The sequence below is a fragment of the Euphorbia lathyris genome, chromosome 4 (assembly GCF_963576675.1).
Source record: "Euphorbia lathyris chromosome 4, ddEupLath1.1, whole genome shotgun sequence".
NCBI lineage: Eukaryota > Viridiplantae > Streptophyta > Magnoliopsida > Malpighiales > Euphorbiaceae > Euphorbia > Euphorbia lathyris.
The window spans coordinates 19,546,257-19,552,792 of NC_088913.1; positions in this window are offsets into that span (position 1 = coordinate 19,546,257).

Here is a 6,536-nt window from a genome sequence, read left to right on the forward strand (position 1 = left end):
TGTCTACTTCTTCAAATCTCTTATTGTCTCATGATTATTGGTGGGTTATAAACCTTTTGTAAGACTTTGTTGGGTTTGTTTTGCCCTCAATTTTATCATAATAAGAAAAGTATGGTGGACTCCTCAAAGGTCCCGTGGTTTTTACTCTTCACACCGAAGAGGTATTCCACGTATAAATCTTGTGTTGTTGATTGTGGTTTTGGATTTCCATTCTAGTGGTTATAGTTGCTATTTTGATTTGGACTTGGGTTGTGCTTTGGTTGATTGTTTGTTAGATTGATCCTTGTGGTGTTGTTATTGGTATTCCGCGTATTTGATTGTTGTTATTGGTAACCCGTCTTTTGGGTCCTTCATAACCCTCTTGGACCTGGACTGAATATTTAGGTCAGAAGACAAGGCACCACTAAGAGCACATCCAAAGTGACAGCTTGCATCGAATTGAACTTCACATACTGGTTAAAGAGCGAAGAAGCCCACAAAACTAGCATACAGAATTGATTTGTATAGGCTCAAGAGATGGATTAGAGGATCGAAGAGCAGACCTAAGGTTGGGTATTGAGTAGACCTGTCCACGGGCCCGGGTACCCGCCCGGCCCGCCCAGGCCTGTGTCCATTGGACCGGACTTGGACTATAAAAATTGTTCATCGGCCCAGCCCGGCCCAGGCCCGCCAAAGCCTGCCTATTTTTTGGGCGGGCTTGGGATTAATAAAAATAACACGGGCCGGTCCAGCCTGGCCCGCTTATTAATATTAATTGATAAATATATATTTATATATTAAATATTTATTTTTTTATAATTAACAATTATATATATAGATTTATGTGGGCTTATATGGGTTGAGCTCGGGATTTGATTTTTAAGCCCGAGCCCAGCCCGGCCCGAGCCCGCCTAAATTAATTGTGGGCTGGACTGGGCTTGGGCTGAGCATTTTTACTTAAAAACCCGACTGGCCCGGCCCGAGCCCGGCCCAGCCCGACCCATGGACAGGTCTAGTATTGAGTGAAGAGGAATCAACCGTACTGGAGAGAGTTTAAGAAAGGGAGAGAGGGACAAGGAAGAGAATATTCAAAGGATAAAAATAAAATATATTTTTTAATTTATTTAAGGATATAATAGATTATTAAAGGGTATAATAGCCTTTTAGTTTAGTAATTGTGTAATGGTTCCAAATTATGTGGGTAAAAGTGGTCAAACATTTGTTGACTAGTCAATTATCGGAGAAACGTACTTAAATATCCCGTCACTTATATTTAGGGTATATTTTTGAGACAAAATATATTCAATGTACTAAAGTGTGAACTGAAATATATTTCAGGTATCTTTAGTGTAATTTACCCCCTTTTACTTGTAAAGAATTCCTTGACCGCAGATAAACCTTTCTTTCTTAGAACGAAAGAACGGAGACTGCATTTTGAAAGGACATCTACTTATATTTTTGTAGGTATCCTTATGTTGTTAGCTTATCTTTTTTATCAATTGTCTAACCATGTCAAATCTTTAAATTGCTAACACGAGCGAGGCGACTTAGGGAAACACATTCGAGAAAAGATTTTTAAATACCTAAAAATTGCATAAATTTTTGGCTTAATAGGCACCCAACCCCCTAAACTTGTAACTTTTTTTCACATGGTCCCCTCAACTTAGGGGACAACCTCTCAACCCCCTCAACTCTCCAAAAACATCACATACAGCCCATTTTCACCCCTATGTTCGGTCAAAATATTGACCCGTGTAGAAAACGCGCTTGACTGTTGACCACACCAATGCCACGTGTCATTTTTGTAACAATCACTTGGATACATTTCACCTCGATGACCACTACCGCTAACCTCAGCACCTCGATAAGGCTGCGACAGTCAAGCGCGTTTCTACACGGGTCAATATTTTGACCGAACATAGTGGTGTGATCAACAGTCAAGCGCGTTTCTACACGGGTCAATATTTTGACCGAACATAGTGGTGTAAGGGGTTGTATGTGATGTTTTTGGAGAGTTGAGGGGGTTGAGAGTGTAGGGCCCACGAGTTCACCAACAGCTCCATCATTAGTATGATATTGTCCGCTTTGGGCGAAGCCCACACGGATTTGTTTTTGGGCTCCTTCCCAAAAGGCATCATACTAATGTAGTTCGTGAACTTCTTTATAAACTATGCAACTCCCTTGTATCTTTCCAATAAGCAGGGCTAAGAAAGCCTAGACTCATAGGCTGGCTAGGAAGTCTGATAAGGTTACCGGTTCAAAGGCCCAGATAGGTAAGACTTTTCCGAACTAGCCTGATAAGACTAAGCCTAAAGCCGGGCGTACCTAAGAGGTAGTAAGGTCAGCAATTAAAGAGGTCACCAATGAGTATTAAATACGTAATTGATGGGGTATGCCCCAGAACTAGGGATGAAGGCCGTGGGACTTGGGATGTATACCCAACAGAGAGGTTGTCCCCTAAGTTGAGGGGGCTAGGTGAAAAAAAGTTATAAGTTTAGGGGGTTGGATGCCTATTAAACCTAATTTTTTTTTATAAAATTTCAGATAGTTAAAAAATAATAATTTGGAACACAATAGAATTAATCAGAATATGCTTTTTTTTATTGATAAATGATATTTATATACGTATTTTAATCTTTTGTTCATTTACTTGTAAAAGTTATGGTTGTTATGATTGTGTTCCATTTATTGCTCGATATCCTAGTAAGTTGCATAACCTAAGAAATAAAAAAAAAATGGTAAAATGAATTGGTATGTTAAATGGGATGATATTAAATCAATAGTCTCATATTGTCAAATTGCAGAGGTTAATGCGAGATTTTATCTAGTCATGTTGTCTAGCTCTGAGTAAGATTACAAGCTATTCTTCATTTAGTTGAATAAGTCCTTTTTAACCCTAACACTAAGACATGTATTAATTGAAAAGTTGGATATACATGTAATAAATGGTATAAGACGACTCGTATCAATATTTTTGGAATGTTTAAACCTTTTAGGTGTAACAACTGCCCATTCTTGCGTGAAAGATGAGATCCGGAAAACTTATTTGTACACTTTAGTATACAAGAAAGTTTACACAAATCCTGACTAGACTTTAGATGAAACTCAAAAGGTCCATACTGGTTAAAACAAAATATTTAGGATAATGTTTTTAATGAGCTTTATATTTTTAGTTCAGTTGGTTTGCTACCGGTCAAAAGGTTTATGCAAGTCGTATTAAGGTGGTGTTTGGTTGCTGTTTTTCGATTTCTGTTTGCCTTTTCACTTTGAAAATGAGAGATTTAGGTATTTGGTTAGACACATTCTGTTTGCTTTTTGTAGCTGAAAAATAGCTTTTTATAAAAGCAGGGAATCATGCTTTTTGGAAAAACAGTTTTTTCAAACAGCAAGTAAAACAAACGGGTCATAACTTTGTTTCTTATTGTTTTTGGAGAATATTATTAGTGTTTATGTTGTTTTTGGATATTCGATTAGATTTAATAAGTTTATTATTTGATAACTTATTTATGAATGATTTCTTGCTTAGTCATTAACCAAATCAGATAACTTATTGGATTATCCCATCCTCTAATCAAATCAGTTAATAAAAAAGGTAATCATATAATCAATTAACAGCTAACAGTTATTTAGCAAAAAAAAAAATCTGTCTTAAAAAATAAAATTGCCAAAGTGTTTTAACCGTGTTTACAGTAGTTTATTTTTTGTGAACCAATATTTTTTTTTTTTTTGATAGAAAGCCAAGAAGGCTACGACAGCAAATTACATTTATGAGAGATATAAAAGTCTAGAAACTGAGGAACTTCCTCAACAAAAAATACAGGAACTAATAAAGATTTTGCCCACTGGGCCACTTCATGCCCGGCTGTGTTTGCAATTCGCCGGATATAATTAACTTGCAGCGAGGAAAATTGTGGAAACCAAAGCTTTATGTCATCAAGAATCACTTTTGTGCATCCCCCATTCCAAGCAGTTTCAAGTCCCAGAAGCATAACATTCGTCTCAGCAACTTCAACCGAAACTGTTGGACTCATCGGAGATGCTGCCACAAACGCAACATCACCCCTCTCATCCCTGACGACAACCCCTAAACCGCCCGCCATGTTCTTAGACCAAGAGGCGTCAACATTCAATTTGTAAAAGCCTGATAGTGGAGCTGTCCAGACCGCATCTCTGCTGTCCACTCCCTCTCGGCGGTGAAGGGCCAATCCTGTACCCATAGACCAGTTTTCCAGCCATTCCCGTGCCGAATTCATCCCCCTATCAACCTCCCATTCATCCTTCGAGTGCACTAGTTGATTCCTACTGAACCAAGTAATGAATTATTACCTAATAAATGTTCACTTCTTGACCAAGGGAATACAAATAGTCGAACCATTCCCTAGGCTTGTTTGGATTGAGGTGATTGGAAGTAAGGTAGGGTAAGTGTTTATGAGTAACCTTATTTGTTTTGAGGTGAAATTAAGAGGTAGAGTAAGTGAGGGTAGGTGAGGGTATTTTTAAGCAATTTTACATGCACCCCAAATCGGTAGGGAAGGAAGGTAATTGATTTTTTTTTTCCAAAATTGTCCTTATTCTTTTGTTTATTTCCTGTTTCTTCTCCTTACTTCTTTATTTTTTTTTATTTCTTGTTACGTCTTTGTTTTCTATCCATTTTAATTTGATTTTTTTTTAAATATTGGTATGGTTTGATATATTGGTTTGGCTGAATTCTTTTAATTTGAACTTTTTTTTTCAAACTTTCTGATTTTCTTTTTATATTTAGCTTTTCATATTTAACTAAAATTATTATATAATAATTTAATAATTAAAAATAAGGGTATAAGAGTAATTTTGTAATAATCTTACCTTACTTTACCATCAAACCAAACATAATTATATTATTAAACCATCACTTACTTTACCTTCTAGCCAAACACAACAAGTTATCATATACACCCCACTTACTTTACCTTACTTTAATTACACTCAATCCAAACAAGGCCTAAAAGTTGACACCTGCAGTTCCACCTGCAGTCATTTAAGAACAATTTCTTCCACATAACTTTAACCCATGGACAGTCCCGCATGACATGAAGTTCGGATTCTCCTGTCCAATTACACGGCGGACACACAATTGGGGCTTGCACTCCTCTTTTCCGGAGGTTTCCAAACGTAGATAGAATTCCCCGAACAGCTTTCCAAATAAAGTGCTTTATTTTGTGTGAACCATTGAATTATAGTTAATGACCAAATAACATTAAGGTGCATATCGTAAAAACTGATATAAGAAATATGTGATTTTCTTGTTACTTGAATGCTCGGACTATTTGTGACTGCGTAGCAAGGAATTACTACCTTCAATTGGGATTTTTTTTTATAATGTATGAATTATTTAATTTGGGGAAAATTACAAAATTGGGTAAAATGGGAGACTCATTTACATATTAAGACCATTTTTCTAATCCATTACCTATCTAGACTATATTTTGTAACTTTCCAAAAATACCCTTCATGTATATATGACACTTAGAAAATTTTTAATCTTTTTCATTTTCCATTCCGTCTGACTTCGCATATATGACTTTTACTTCGCAAATTCGCAATATGCTAATTAGCAAAATCGATTTTACTTCGCAAATTCGCAATATGCTAATTAGCAGAATGATTTTACTTCGCAAATTCGCAATATGCGATATGATACATTCGGCACCAAGATATTATTCTCAATTCACCTCACCTCAACTCTCCTTCTTCAATTTAATTTCTATGTGGTTCTGCAAATTACTCAATTTGTTAATCCCCATACTATGATCTGCCTCCAATTTCATGTTTTCTAGATGTCGACGGAATTCTACAAGTTCGAGCCTTACGGAATAGACTCCAAGGAAGTATGTTGTTCCTGGTATTGTTCCTTTTCTCTGTTTTGGATCCATTAATCCCGTCTGAAAAATTATCTGTTGTTTTTGCTGATACTGATGCAACCTGCGTATAGGAGCGAAATGGGTATCGAGCCGATACTGGCAATACACGAAGTCTGGTGAATACTCCTACAAATCGGGGTATGGAGCTGTTGCGTATAGGAGTGAAATGGGTACTATTCACCCGGGGTGGAAGAGATTGTGGAACTTGGCAATCGATCTTCCAAAACCGAGATTGAATCGTTAACGGGTCTGGTAGGGGAAGAGAAATCGTGGATTTGGAAGATGAAGGGGAAGGGGAAAATGAAAGATTGGAGTATTTTAGGAAAGTCACAAAAATATAGTCTAGATAAGTAATGAATTAAAAAGTGGTCTAGATATGTAAATGGATCTCCCATTTTACCCAATTTTGTAATTTTCCCTTTAATTTGTTGTTGTTTAATGGTATTGTTCATGCATCTATAATATAACGTGACTAACCAATATTTGAGTTGAATAAAAAACTATTTGATGTGAGAATTTGTGTCAGATACCTGTTAAAATAATGATTTATTAATATATTATTGATTTGCTTCAGTCAAAATATTAAAAACAATTTATATTCCTATCAATTTTTTTCACATGTTTTTCGTAGTAACATATGCATATAAATATATAATA